Raw genomic sequence first — 15,562 nt, 5'->3', positions numbered from 1 at the left:
GTGATTGTGGATGAACAACTTTTTCTTTGTTTAGCTTGGGGTTTTAAGATTCCTTTTGAGCGCTGTGGTCATCTCTTTACTTCTCCTCCTTCCTGGTCCCAAGTAAAATTGGTGAGAGAAATCATCAGTTATTCTATCCATTTGAATAAATAAACTATGTATCTTATGAGCAAAAATGAGAGGGAATACATGTTAAAAGAGGCAATTCTACAAAGGAATGTACAGTAGCTATTGGATCTTCTTGCACTTTGGTCTATTTTCATGCAAACTAACGCCTTATACTCATGATATCTGCTTATATTTTGGTTTCTACCTTATAAAATGGCTTAATGTCTGTAATACTATTTTATCTATATTTTATTTCTGTTTTTCTGATTTTTGCAGTTTTGAAAAAAATCACAATTAAAACTTTAAAAAATCAAGATAACTGTTTATGCATCATTTTCCACTACAGTGATGACACATTTCAAGAAACTGTAGCTGATTCCCATAAAGTGAATAGATCAAGAGCAAAATACTGCATTTAATAGGTTCTACATAAACTGATTTCTTCATAATACTGAAGTTGTGGCTCTCAGTGTGAGGAAATGGGCAAGTGTATGCTTTAATAGGAATACCGTTGCCACTTTGTTCCTTTGCAAGCAGCTATTTAGGGTCTGAGGAATAGTCCCATCAAACTCTGGGCTAGCCCTTAAACAGATAATCTACCTTGATTAAGGTGCAGTCTAGAACTGCACTGCCCAAGGCACTGACTAGATAGTGGATGGTGACTCCCAGTAGTCATGTTTGTACACTTATGGACCCATAGTTGTGCATTTACTGTCTGCAACACAGAAACATTGTGGCCTAATGTGTTTGACTATACCTTGCTGACTTGTGAGGAGGAGAAAACAGTGGCTCCTTGGATACTGTTGTCTTTTTGGGCTGCAAATTGCATTGTTCATAGAAAAACAGATCCTTATACCTCTGCCTGTGTACATAAAGCATTTGGTAATGTTGCCTTGAACCATTTTTCAGGAATTTAATTCTGCAGCCTTGTTATACCCCTGTTGCACTTGACAGTAATGTTAGTGTGAATAGCTCTTGGGTTTTTTTCCTCCTGAAATAGTAGACAAAAACAAGTCACTGTGGATTTTTGTAATTGCATGTCCTTTAAAGTGTTTTATCTTTCTTTTTGTAAAAAGATCAAGATAGTAATAGATGACTGGTGCAGAATACTCTGTGATTTAAGGTTTTGTGTGGCAAAGAAGCTGCATAATTGTGGCACTTGGCATTTAACAAGGTAAATAAGGGCAGTATGTACCATATTTAAAGGCAGAGGATGGTCATTGTGGGGACTCGGAAGGATTTTTCATGCCAGCACCACCACCATGGATAATAGAAGGCATCTTTATCTGAAGGATCAAGGAACAGTTGAGTGAAGTCTCGATGGACAAATAGTCTCATAATTTCTGACAAAGTATAGCTTCCTGTGCTAGTCAAAACTTAAAATGTGAAGCATACAAGTGGAGGACTTTGTGCAAACCCTGCTCTGGTAGAGGCTCCTGTACCCCAAAGTGGGGACCTCCCTCTTCTGGAAATCAGGAAGTTAGCTTTAAATTCTGATCTGGGCCCTTTAGACTGAGCACAAAATATTCTGCAAATCCCTGGCTGCCCATGCCATGCCCCTCTTCAGACTGCGGTGACTTGTTGTGGGCTGCTGGGTAGAGCTTCAAGAGCCACCCGGCTCCAAGGCTCTCATCATCAGTGTATGATACATGGCCTGGTAAACTGAGAGCTTACCAGTTGGAAGCACAGCGAGCACAACTTCCTGCCACCGTTTCAGCATGGAAAGCAGTTTTCTTACTTAAGACGTTCACCCCAATTTTGGATGGCTACGTTTTGCAGGGAAAATTGCATGTAAATAAGTATGGTAACTGTAATTGCTTTTCCTGGAATCTCCTGATTAAATACCTCCTTCAGTCTTTCTTTAAATTTGAAAAGTACACAAAAATGAAAAACACCACCAAAAAGAGAGGTTAAAGAAAAAGAGAGTTTAAAACCTAACATCAGTGTCAGTGCTTTGGAGAACTCCTGAACTTCAGCATTCACTTCTGGAAATATGTCTAAACCTGAGGTTGCCTGATCATGTTTAGTCTGAGCTAAGATTCATCGTAGCCCAGGCTTTCCAAAAACTGCAGGCTCTAGAAATCCTGGTTTTAATTAATATAAAAGATAATTACAAATGCACCTTTTTTAGAATGCACTTCAGTAAATATACATAAGCCACAAATACAAAGTTTTTAAAGTATTTGGTTAACTGGCAAAATTACCCTTGTCTCTGCTATATAAAGGTAGTACTATTTTCTCTGGTTTTTCTCATTTATTTAGTTTTTTTTATTGTAAGTTGCCATAAGTCTTTTTGGGAAGACTGTGTAAAAAAAAAAAGGAAATAATTTATGGGTTTGGGACACTGCTGGTAGAGGGGAAGATGGATATCATATTGGCAATGGGGTGCTCTAGTACACTTTCCCTTGTGACAGATGGACTCTAATATGTTAATTATCCATGATACAGAGTGAAAATACTAGTAAGAGGAAATGTCAGTGTTTTCATTTTAAAAGCAGAATGAGCTTGACTCAGTCTGATAACAGACATACCAATCAGGAGCCTGTCATTTTGAACCTCTAGGCCCAACAGGTACAGGCAAGATCAAAGGGGTATTCCAAAATGCTAGCTTTTGAGAGAGGAAATTGGAAAACTGTTTTAAACTACGTAATGGGTAACTGGAGGAATAAGGTGGGGAACAGTTAGCCCCTGTGCTGAGAAGAGACAGTATCCAGTAGAACTTAAATGCTTCATCTAATCATACATGTTTTTAAGTTGAATTTTTCACAGTGCTCACCATTGGTCAAATTCAAGAATGTTTTACCACAATCTTTCAAGAGGGAGCAAAGTGAGTTTCATATGGAGTGCTTTTGAAAATCCCAGCTTACATTGCTGAAATGCTGTGGGGAAATTCACACAAGCATGATATGTTATACACAGATTCATTCGTACCCTTAACATAAAAATAGTCCGTCAGTTACAAGGACTGGAATCCACAGGATCAAGATATCTGAAACCTTGTCCTCCTTTGACCCTAAAAACTGAGAGGACAAATCTGTAGTCTACACAGGGTCTGTGTTTGGAAAGATGTACTGGGTGTGTGCCCAGGTACAATGATGATGGATGCTTTTATGTAGTATCATCATTAGATGAGAGAGTAGAAAAGCAGAATGTCTGTACTGGCAGAAAATCCTGCATCTTGATTTAAAAGGAAAAACAAATTTCCTTCCAGTTCAGAAATTCACAACAGATTTGAGAACAAGTGCATTTTTGGTGTAATCAGTGGCAGATTCCCCCCCCCTCTTAGGACTTGCATAATTTGAGAAATCCTATGAGAATCTGGGGATAATAAAGCAAGTAGTAAAGCTCTCCACTCCTGATGGCAGCTTGAGTAGAAGCAATTGGAATGGAAAGATGAGATTGGCATATCTGCAACTTTCCAGTCACCCAGCTGTTTTCAGAGTTGCCAGCCATCACAGGTGGAGATGCTGTGGCTGCTTTGGCATATTTAAAACACCTGGGATTTGCATAATATCTGACATAAAACGGTCCGTGTGATGCCCTGTAGAGTAGATATTTTGCATAGATTAGAAATATGTCTGCCTTTTTTTTGCTACCACCAACTCCTCAGAGGAGACATCCTTTCAGCCATTTGTGCTTAAAAAATAAGCCTTTGTACAAATGTCTAAAGCAAGCAAACTGTTTTCACTGTACTCTTGTTCTGCAAACAGACCCTGCCCCCCCCATACCACTGTGGCTGCTAACATGGGCATAACACTGTTTTCTATTGTCAGGCCATCCATGCTTGCTTTGGACAATTCCAAGAGAAGCTTAAAGAGTAGGTTTTAGTCCTTAAATCATTACACTCTTCAGTCCTGATTCTTCTGTGTCCCCCTTTGAAGTTGTGGGAGTCTTTTAAATTCTGTCTTGACATAAGAACCACTCTACCTCATTGCAAGATTGAATTCACTCTTTAAGTGGTAGTTGAAAGTGCTCAGTCTCTTGCAGACCTGTGATTTAGGGCCTAATCCTGCAGGATCCTGAGCACCTTCCATTCTCATTGAAGTGGTGTGGTTTGAGGACCTGCACTCCTTCCAGAAAGCTTTCTGTCCATTGGAAGATGTGCATGGTCTTTGAAGGCAGATCAGAGTGCTGTTCCTATTACTTGAGGCACTCAGCATCATGCTGGATTGTGGCCTTTAATTTCATCTCATGCCCAGCCCTGCATTGTCCTTGGGGAAGCTACTGTACAGCTTGTAGATACAGGAAAACATTGAGGGGCCACATTTGGAAGCAAACAGCTGCACCTGCAGAATATGGGAATCAGTACATTTGCAGGTGGAAAATGAGCATTGGTGCCTGCCAGGAGTGTGTTTTGAGGCTCTTTGGAATATTGGCCCTCACACTTTCCTCTCTCAACTTTTGCAGTACATTTATACCTCCTTATGTTTCACTTTCTCTGTCTTTTCTTTGCCAGTTTTCTGTTTGTTTTAAACAAAGCCTTGTTCTTCTTTGCAGCCCTTCTCTTCCCACTTTATTTTGCTTCACATGCAAAGTGAGGAATTTATACAGTTACCATTTACATAGCAACAGCTTGTTATGAACATATGATTTTGACTTCACTAGAGAACAAGGCAAAAGGAAAATGGTTTGTGACTACATGTGGAAAAGAAATACATACAGGAGAAAAAACAGAAAATTGCTGGCAAAGCCAGTTTTTTATTAATCTCTGGTGGGGTTTTTTTCCATTAAGAAAAAGTTCCTCTTAACTTTCTCAGCTATTTGAGCTTATCTTTACTTCTAATCTGTTTTGTTTTGTTTTTAAATAACCTGGTGTTGCACATCCTCATCAAGTGCTGCAGAGTATGATAACTGTTTTATAATGTTAAATATCCGTACCATTTAATAGTTTTTGCATTAGTCACTGTGTTGTTTTTAAATGGTGCTTTTAATTGCCTTGATAAGGTTGGATAGCATATCCTCCTATTCCAGACCCTCTTTGTGGCAAGCTCGTTGATGTGGAACGATTTTGGCTGTTAATGTGGTACAGTACATTAAACTGCTTTGCTTTTTAATCTCAGTTGCATCTGTACCTTGTGGTTGGCTGAGAGTCTCTTTGTCTGCCTCAGAATTCAAACTGGAGTAATTGGTTTGAGCAGTATAGTGACTTTGTTGGCCAAAACAGATCTTGAGTATGTCATAATATATGTCGAGAGAACCATGGGATATGTGCCATAGGATTTGTTCAGGATGGCCAGTGGTGCATTTGCCTGAAGTAATGAGATGCGACAGGCTGTGTGGTAATGCTGATTAGTATACACCTCTGGTATGAAGTAAGGCAGGAAGCAAAGAAATACTCCACACTTGTATTTTGCTGAAATTTTAACAATTAGGCATTTAGAGATTCAGTAAGACACTTAAGACCTTTAAATAGTAATGGTTTGTAAAACATTCCTGTATTTTTTTTCTGTAAATGAAATTGTTTCACATTGAAATGTTAAAATTAAAAAAAACCCTGTAAAATCTTCCTTTCTTTTCTGTTACCTTATGAGGTAAGAGATATGATAAACAGTGGAAGACAAGGGAAACCAATGGCAGGCAAAGAGGAGGGATTTAAAACATGGGCAGAGTCTTCTCTCTCTTATCCATGTAAATCTAGCTTAAGCCCACTGTAATCATGACTGTCAGTTCAGTTTTACCTTGGTGTACCTAACCTAAAACTTCAGCTTTTGCAGTCCAGTCCAGTTCTCAAATGCTAGAAGCCTTATCAAAAAATTTTAGGGGCCCCACGGGCCGGATAGAATGGCCTTGCGGGCTGCATCTGGCCCCCGGGCCATATTTTGCCCACTCCTGTTGTAATGCGTGATTTTAATACAAAAAAGGAGGGGGAAGGGGAAGGCGGGGGCAGGGAACAAACAATACCCTCCCCCATAATCTGTAGTGCCCATTAAACCATAATTTATACAATCCAGTCTGTTGTTCTGCAGTTTTCTATTCAAACTGGTTTTAAAAATTTTGCTACCTGAGAGCAGCAATCCTGAGGTCAGCAATGGGATGTCCAAAGAGGTTAAAGTGTTTTCCCTTCACTTCTTTCTGCAACTGATATCAGATCAGTGTCCACTCTTCTTACATATAGAGATTGCCTCATCTGACTGATGTAGACAACAGAGGGACACAGTAACCAAGTGATGGTGCATTGGTAGTGTTGCAGGTGAATGAACCTTGGATGCTTATACTCCTTGTTATTTGGTCCAGTGATGATGTGGTCTATATTGAAATGAGACCATAGCGGGCATTTGAGTCCATTGCAAAGCCTGCTGCCTCAGTAAGGATGCAAGTTAGTCTGTTTGAGAGATGCTGAGGTTGGGGGGCTGGCTGTAAGGCTGGACAGATTTGTCCCTCGTAGCTACCTATCACCTGGACAAGGGAGAAGAGATTGATGTCATATATCTTGACTTCAAAAAAGCCTTCGATCTGGTGTCCCATGATCGCCTCTTGGAGAAACTGGCCAATTGTCGCCTTGGGTCCTCCACGATCCGCTGGCTGGAAAATTGGCTCCGGGGTCAGACCCAGAGGGTAGTAATCGATGGAAGTCACTCATCGTGGTGTCCTGTGACCAGTGGGGTCCCCCAAGGCTCTGTCCTTGGACCCATACTGTTCAACATCTTCATTAATGATGTGGACACTGGAGTCAAAAGCGGACTGGCCAAGTTTGCCAATGACACCAAACTTTGGGGCAAAGCATCCACACCAGAAGACCGGCGGGTGATCCAGGCTGACCTGGACAGGCTCAGCAAGTGGGCGGACGAGAATCTGATGGTGTTCAACGCCGATAAATGCAAGGTTCTCCACCTTGGGGAAAAAAAACCGCAGCATCCTTATAGGCTCGGCAGTGCTATGTTGGCTAGCACTATGGAAGAAAAAGACTTGGGGGTCATCATTGACCACAAGATGAACATGAGCCTGCAATGCGATGCGGCGGCTAGTAAAGCGACCAAAACGCTGGCTTGCATCCATAGATGCTTCTCAAGCAAATCCCGGGACATCATTCTCCCCCTGTACTCGGCCTTAGTGAGGCCGCAGCTGGAGTACTGTGTCCAGTTTTGGGCTCCACAATTCAAAAAGGATGTGGAGAAGCTTGAGAGAGTCCAGAGAAGAGCCACGCGCATGATCAGAGGTCAGGGAAGCAGACCCTACGATGACAGGCTGAGAGCCCTGGGGCTCTTTAGCCTGAAAAAGCGCAGGCTCAGGGGTGATCTGATGGCCACCTACAAGTTTATCAGGGGTGACCACCAGCATCTGGGGGAACGTTTGTTCACCAGAGCGCCCCAAGGGATGACGAGGTCGAATGGTCACAAACTACTTCAAGATTGTTTCAGGCTGGACATAAGGAAGAACTTCTTTACTGTCCGAGCCCCCAAGGTCTGGAACAGCCTGCCACCGGAGGTGGTTCAAGCGCCTTCATTGAACACCTTCAAGATGAAACTGGATGCTTATCTTGCTGGGATCCTATGACCCCAGCTGACTTCCTGCCCTTTGGGCGGGGGGCTGGACTCGATGATCTTCCGAGGTCCCTTCCAGCCCTGATGTCTATGAAATCTACCTTGAGATGGTCATCTTTTTCTAGGAGGGGCTGGAGGTCATTAATGATGTCTTGGGTGTTCAAGCTGGAGGCTGAAGGTGACAGCCAGAGAGATTCTGTTCTCCTTGCCCCAGGGTTGGTATTGTAGCAGGTCAGAGTGAGGTCTGAGTCTGGCATTGTTGATTTGAGTGGTTACAATTTTGGGATTGTATTGTAATTGGTTGTAACAGAGTTTGGCTTTAGGTGATAAGTTTAATAGTATGCTTAGGGTGAAGGCTGATGGTGTGAAGGTAACTGTAGCAGTCACTTTGTTTCTAATACGTGTGGTGACCATTGCAAGCCTTCACTATAGTATCTAGGAAATGAATCTATTGAGTGGAGTATCCCAGAGTTAGTTTGACGGAGGGATGGAAGTTGTAAAGTCCTGGTTAATTTTTTCTAGAGACTCATTCCATCCCTCTAGAGATCATCTGTGTACCCTAGGTATACCGGAAAGATAAGAAGGCAGCTGCACAGGAAATGGACCTCAAGATCTGTCACATAAATAGGTTGGCATACTGGGGGGCCATGTGTGTGCCTTTGGCAGTGCCTTTCATTTGTAGGTATAGGGAGTCCTCAAACCTGAAACAGCTGTGTCTAAGGGCTCAGCTCAATCCTCTCCTTTAAGAGTTTACTAGTTCCTTCTGGTATTATGCCATGGGGTTTTTGGTCAGGAGTTCTAAAACACTGTATTAGAAACTTCTCTCTCACCTTCCCGTATTTATGCTATTTTGTCTGTGACAACAGGGACATCCCCCTTATCAGCCTTACCCCATGATAATGCCATATTTACTCAAATATAAACTGACCCTGATTATAAGATGGCCCCCAATAATTAGATTTTATATATAGAAAATTTATAGATTTGTTATAATTTTCCAGGTACAGATTCTAATTGTTGGAAGTTTACTTTGAATTTATCCCCCTCCCACTGTTACAGTGAGGAAAATAAATCTGGGGTGTCAAGTAGCCCTTTTGCCGTCTGCTTCCTCCAACTTCTCTCTGCAGCACCTTCCCCCTCTCCTTACTGTTAGACCCTGCTTTCCCTGTGCACATGGAAGTGAGGAGCAAATTTGAAAACAATAACATTGAAATTAAACATAACTATAGCAATTTTTATATAATACCAATAGACCTTAGTTCATCCAGAATTGATGAATGTTACCTTTTTTGAAACTGCTGCAAATTTTATCACAGGGACTCCATAAACACACTTTTAAGCTGCACATTGGCACCTACTCCTATATAGTACGAACCATGCATGATTAGTGCAAATCCAAAAGGCTAATGATTTACCACATAGTTCATTGGGCTGGGCTCCACCCGAGTCAACAGCATTTCAAACCCCATGGTCAATGTACAGCTCAGCACTGCTCAGTGTACATGTGTACTCCAGATTAGAATCAGATGTTCTTGTCGCAAGTCCTGGGATCCTCCAAAAATTTATGTGCAGATGAGGTGCAGGACCACGTGGTCTGGCTTCAACTCATGGAAGACAGGGCCATACTAATCATATGTACCAGCTGGAGACAGGGTGTGATGTAGAGATTCTGGGTGAACTGTTTGGGGCCCTGTTTGGTGATGTTTGCCAGACATTTAAGGCTGGTGAAGAAATGGGAATCTTTGGAAATGGGAGAAAAGTGAAGAGGAAGTTGAATTGCATGCATTGTGGTGACTCACTATGACTTGTAAGAGTCAGCACTATGTGGGTTTGTGCTTAATGGACACTACCGTGTATTTTATTCTGATGGGCTGCGCTAACCTATCCTTATGATAGGTTCGCATCGGCATGATTGCCCAGTATGGGCCATGTGTTTTATAGGCATGCTCAGCATTGGCTGCATTTAATCAGCGTCATAGTTAGTCTCTATTAGTCAGCACATGCTGCTTTTGGCAGAAGTCTAATGATGGACAGTGTATTTAATGAGGTTTTCTTGTATGCAAATATAAGGCGAGGACCTTTTTCCCCATGCTGATTGGAGGAAAAAGCCTCAATCTTATTTGAGTAAATACAGTATCCATATTGTTTTTAAGGCTGAGTATGGCTCTTCATTCTGTAGGTATGAAGTATAACATAAATGTTGCTGCTGTGGATTTTTATCCCATTACCTGGATTAATTGTTGTGACCCCTTTGTTCCTATGGATTCTTATTTTGCTGCCTCTTTTCCTCCATCCCCCTTCCTCTCCTTCCTTTTCCCCCACCTTTTGTCTTCAAATCCCTCACTCCATTTTATACATTGCTCTGTGCTTGTCTTTTCAGAACATCTGATGAAGTGAGCTTAAGTTCACAAAAGCTTATGCTCTCTATAGATCTTATTTAGTTACTGTATAAGATACATATCTATTCTGTCTGACTTCAGACATGGTCAGCTACCTCTATCTGCTCATGTGTGAGACACCCATCCCATGCCACAGAAAGCCTTACTTAAGATTATGGCTTTACTTGTCTTAAGAGCCTTTAATTTTCCCCAAAGCTTTCATTTTGCACTAATGTTCAGCAATGCAGCAGCTTCCCCTTAAAACAGGCTGTCATTTATTTGAATCAGTGGGTACAATTTGATTTCTCCTTCAGTGCAGACCTCATCCATTCTGTTCAGTTTACCTGTCAGAAGTTGGCATCAGGCTCTCGGTGCTTCTGGACTCTATATCAGTTCTGTAGCTTATCAATGCTGTATGGGAAAAGAATACTCCTCTTAGCTAATACCATACTTTCTCATATATAACTTGCATCTTTCCCCCAAAATCCAGATGGAAAAATTTGGGATGTGCACTACACATGAATAAAAGGGTTTTTTCACATATCCATAAATTTGGTGATGGTTGGAAGGAGGGGAAAGGGGTACAGAGGTAACAGTATTAATTGCCATGGGTCTGGAAGCCATAGTCTCCCACACTCTCCTCCACCTCCAGACTTTTGGACCTGTGGAGAGCCTCCTTCTCCATCCATTCACCAAATCAGGCTGTAGCCGGAGCCAGCATGTGGTGTCCAACCCAGCACATGGCCCCAGACCTGGTGTGCTGGATCTGACTCCACCTGCTGACTCTGGAGACCCCTGCTAGGTTGGACCCAGTGTGTGTTGGCTCCGGAGCTGCATGCCAGGTCAGACCCAGCATGTGGCTCCAGAGCCAGTGAGTGGTCCTGAACTCGCCATGCCCTCCAGCTATGCAGCCCCAAACACATGGGTGACTGGTGCCTCCTGAGTCAGGGCGGGCATGTACTCTCCCAGTGGCCAGTCAGTGACTGGCGGGGGGGGGGGCGTCCCCCCTGGCCAATCATGCTGACCCAGAAGTGCCAGTGGCACTTCTCCTGGCACCCTCACTTCCTGACTGGCACTCACAGGGGGAGCACCGGCGCTTCCACCTACCATCCCTGCCCATTGCCTAATTGGGGAGCGCTGGTTGTCAGGGGGTGCACCAATGCTCTCAGGGGGTGCACATGCACCCCCGTGGACCCCCTACATGTCACCACTGTGCGGACCTTCTGTGTTAGGTTGGGGCTGCTTCATGGCTGCAGACCCCACATGGTGCCAGACCCACTGCACGGATTTAGACCTGGTGTACAACCCGAGCCCCAGTGTACTGAATTGGTCTTGGCCATCTGGCATGAGGGGCTGGCAACAGATTTAGGGGCAAGCTCAACTCCCTAGCTGCTGCTACTCATATACTTACCCAAGGTAAGATCTTCTTTTGTTCACAGTACCTCTTTAAAAATGGTGTGCGTTATATTCAGGGGTTGGTTATATGTGAAGAGATGCAGTATATATTTTTATTTTTTTAGTGATAATTGTCTCAGTCAAATCTGGTTTGTGTTTTTTAACTCGGTCTGTTCCAGCTGAATATTTTTTTCCAGACATTAAAAGCTGTTATTGTCTTTGGTTTAGGTTGTAGCCATGTTGGTCTAAGGACATAGGCAGACAAGGTTCCTTGGGTGAATTTGATATCTTTTATTAGACCAACCCAAATGGTTGGAGAATAGAGCCTGACGAAGGGTTTTTGAACCCGAAAACTTGCTTAATAACTATTCTCCAACCGTTTGGGTTGGTCTAATAAAAGATATCAAATTCACCCAAGGAACCTTGTCTGTTATTGTCTTTGTTACTTGATCAGACATTGGGCTAGCTCCAAACATAGCATGAATTAGTGGAGCTCTGTTACTAAGGTGGAGTAGTTCTAGTTTACCCCAGTTGTGAAACCCTCTGATTGTAACACTAAACAATTGGCCATTTCTAGTTCATAAATATTGGAGCAAATAAACAGAATAAGATTTACCATGTAACAACAGAGCTAGAAATTAAGTGTTATCAAAATAATCTGTTCTTTATGGTACACTTGGCCAAGTTTTGAAAGTTCCTTGCAGCAAAACATGTACCATTTTCTCTCCATGAAAACTGTCCCCCCACCTGATAGACTGCAGTGTTTGAAAGACTTTCCTAGAATCCAGATTGGAATTTCCCTTTTCCTAATTACATCATTTTGTTCCTAGTTGTACCATTTCTTTTTCTGAGCATAACAGTAAAAGTGGTTAAAATGAAAACTGACCCTTTTGGCTGTTGTTGTATTCTAGATTTAACTGAAGGATTGATCTAAAGCAGTTGCACCCACACTTTCAACCCTGGAGGCTGGTGAGTGGCATTGGATGAGTTTGTGGGTTGGCCCCTGGGTGCAGCCCTGCATGCTGGATGTGGACATGTGCTGACATGACCCCATATATTGGATGCAGCCACTGAGTGACCCTGAGTGTCAATCTAACCCTGCGTGCCTAGATTCAGCCATGGGAGCAACCGTGCGTGGCAGTGCGATCTAGCATGCAGGGCCTTGTTACCTGGTCCTCAGGGCCGTTCACAGATCTGGAAAATTGGCAGCAGGGGAATGGCAATTGATGCTGCCACCACTCCACCACCACCAAGTTTCTGGACCACAGGAACCAGATCTAAGCTGAAGGCTGGAGGTTGAGCACCACTGACCTAAAGTGCTATAGCTAGCAGAAATTTGATAAAATAAAGAAAGGAAAAGTTAGATTGAATGCCAGAATAAATATCTCAGTGGCATCTGACTATAAAAAGGAAATTCCAGTGCTTGAATCATACTGGACAAAGCAATAAAAACTATATGAGAGAAGAATCCTCTGTTGGATTAGATCAGGGCTGTCCAACTGGTGGGCTGCATGTGGCTCATGAGTGATAATGTGCAGCCCATGGGCTCTCAACTGGCCACAAGAGTTTCTAAGCTCCTTCCTCCCTCCTCCATCTGCTGCTTCCTGCCATTGCACCAAGGGGCAGAGGCAGTGTAACAATGCAGGGGGGGCTAAAGCTGAGTCCAGGGCTGTAGTCTGGTGGGGGTTTGATAATGTCCACATAGCACCTCTGCATGGGTGCATGGATGTGCGGTGCAGTGGTGATTAGGGGGCAGTATCCACATGGCATACCTGGTGTGGCCCACATGACATTCAAGCCCTCCTGGTGCAGCCATCAGGTCATATGGCCCCTGGGAGCTAGGAAATTGGGCAGTTCTGGATTAGATAATCCTTCTCTTATTTCAGCACTTCTGTGATTTTTTTTCTTTTTAAGTACTGGTAGTTGCTGCACCATGAAATACATACTTTGGGCTTATTGCACACCTAATTGTAAACAAGGCACTGTCCGTTTCATTTTAGCTTATCCCCTTTTTTATAAAAAAGGGGTTGTTGGTTTGATTTATTTAAAAAAAATGGGAGGGGGGGGCAAGGGCAAGCTTCACATTGTTAAAGGTTGTGTGTGTTTTCTATTCTGTCTTTTTTAATAACGATAATTGTTCCCATTTTTTTACATTACTTGGAAATGTTATTTTAATGGATAGTGAAATGCTCTTGTGGGCTTAAAAATAAGAGCTCCTTCAAGGAAGACTTAAGATTTAGCATTAATTCTCTGTTTATAAAATAATTTGCTGAGGATGGCAAACGCTTCTCCCTGCTGACTCCGTCGGATGAATGGGGAGCTTGTTCTCTGTGTGTCGATTGTTGAAAGCTGAGCTTTTCGTGCCAGATATTTTAAGAAGCTGTTGACACTCAGATCTAATCTAAAGCATTATACTATGCTTTTAGCCCAGAAAGTGTGTTTTCATGAGTATGGAGGGGATGGATATGGGAGTCGTTCTACTGAAGATGTGGCATAAATATAAACGTTAAATCCCAGATTCCTTAACCAGTAATTTTTCCTGCTTTAATATGTTTTGAAGATGAGAAATCTGATGGCTGTGTGTGTTGCAACAGCAATGACCAGACATTTGAAAACATTATGTTTTCATGTTAATTGTTAGGAAATTGCACTTCATTTTGTTTTAGGAGGCTTGTTCTTATGTTCTTCCATACATCTACCCAGTGGGAATTTATTTGTACTTTAATAATGATTGAAGAGATGCTTTAAAAGTCATTTTGGGTGGGGTTTTGTTGTTGTTGTTTTTGGAGGGTTTTTTTAAATAGTAGATCTGTAAATGGCAGCGTTTCCCCCAGGGTCAGGTTTTGAATTCCTTGCATTCTAGAACTTTGTATCTTTATCAGATATTTATACACATGGGGTCATATCTGCTTCTGTAGACACTGGAGGAGAGTACATTGTTCCTCTGCTGTGCCATTGGGAAATACTACTTGGCTGCAGCATTCACTCCTAGGAGAAGGCAGGTGCCAGTGCTGCCACGTGCCTCCCTGGGCATGCCAAAGAAGACTTCCAGGGCGGGCACTGAATGAGTATGTCACTTGGATGGTCTGATCTAAACATACGCACTTTGTGGTGGCTGCTGGCTCTGGTCTTCTTGCTGTGGGGGCTGAATGTTGCTAATGCCATGCAGTATGGATTCCTATTCTTATTCCTTTACCAGGGCAGAGACCCAGAAGTAATTGTAAAATGATCTAATTTTATCTGCCTATAATATTTAGGGAAGAATATTGTAGGAATCTGTGTTGTCAACTCTTGTGACTTTTTTAATTAAGTATCTTATAGTAGTGAGTGACTTTCTTAAACCCTAAGGCTAGGGACAGATATTCAAAAAGCGTGAGCCCGAATTGATTCAATATTTGCAGGTTAGTCTAAACTGGCTAAGCTGAACTGGTTTGTAACCATACAGATATCCCCTCTGAACTGAAGAAATGCAGGCACATGCCTGCAGTGGCTCAGGCTAGAAGCCAGGGGGGGTGCGAGAGCAGCCTTCCCTTCCCTTCCATAGTGCTAAGCTAAGGTGGGGGGCACATGGCCAAGCTGGCAGAACTCTCTCATTAGGAAGGGGCTCCCCCTTTTTCCTGCTCCTGACCAGTGAGGGAGCCAGCAGGGAGTTGATAACATAGCATTTAGCACCCCATCCACAAAACAAAAGTTTCTCTTGTTAGTTCAAGCTCTTCTTAAACAACTATTTCCCAAGGAAGGAACGAAGGGACATTACCAGCTGACCTCGTGATTTGCTCCAAAAAGCCCTAAGTGGACACTGTCCTGTCTGCCGTTGTCCTGTCTGCCTTACCCAGGCACCTCTCAACATTAGCTAGAATGTCATATGCTGGCTACAGTCCGTGCTGTGAGAGAGGGGAGGGCGAAGCCAGGCAGGCCCTGCTGTGCCTGCCGGCTTTGCCGGAGCTCCAGCTAGGGAACGGAGGGGTAGGGCCAGCCCTGTTCTGGAGCAGACAGCCCAGTCCAGGGCTGCAAAGCATCTGGGATGCTGTGGGACCCTGGTTTAACTTAAACCAGGAAGGGGTCTGGGTCAGACATTGCGTAAACCAGTTTGACCCAAATCAGTTAAGTTTGATATCGTATTCAACCAGGTTTGCGCTGAACGTCTGTTCTGTTACAGATTTAAACCAGTTTCTAATCACTTAAATCGGTTTATGTATA

General features: G+C 43.0%; 1 protein-coding gene across 3 annotated transcripts in view; it reads left to right on the top strand.

The window, feature by feature from the left end:
• Nucleotides 1–15,562, top strand: part of PTPN14 (protein tyrosine phosphatase, non-receptor type 14) — a 92,783-nt gene that overhangs the window by 11,282 nt on the left and 65,939 nt on the right. Inside the window, exon 2 of one of the 3 annotated variants that reach the window (XM_025192474.1) lies at nt 12,274–12,331. The exons of the other annotated variants lie outside the window; for them this stretch is intronic. The gene's annotated coding sequence lies outside the window, so the exon portion shown is untranslated. The remainder of the gene's footprint in view (nt 1–12,273; nt 12,332–15,562) is intronic. 3 annotated transcript variants of the gene reach the window in all.

Source organism: Alligator sinensis, unplaced genomic scaffold (genome assembly GCF_000455745.1).
Source record: "Alligator sinensis unplaced genomic scaffold, ASM45574v1 scaffold503_1, whole genome shotgun sequence".
Taxonomy (NCBI): Eukaryota; Metazoa; Chordata; order Crocodylia; family Alligatoridae; genus Alligator; species Alligator sinensis.
Note: the sequence above shows the minus strand (reverse complement) of the source record. Positions and strands in the feature narration are given on the sequence as shown.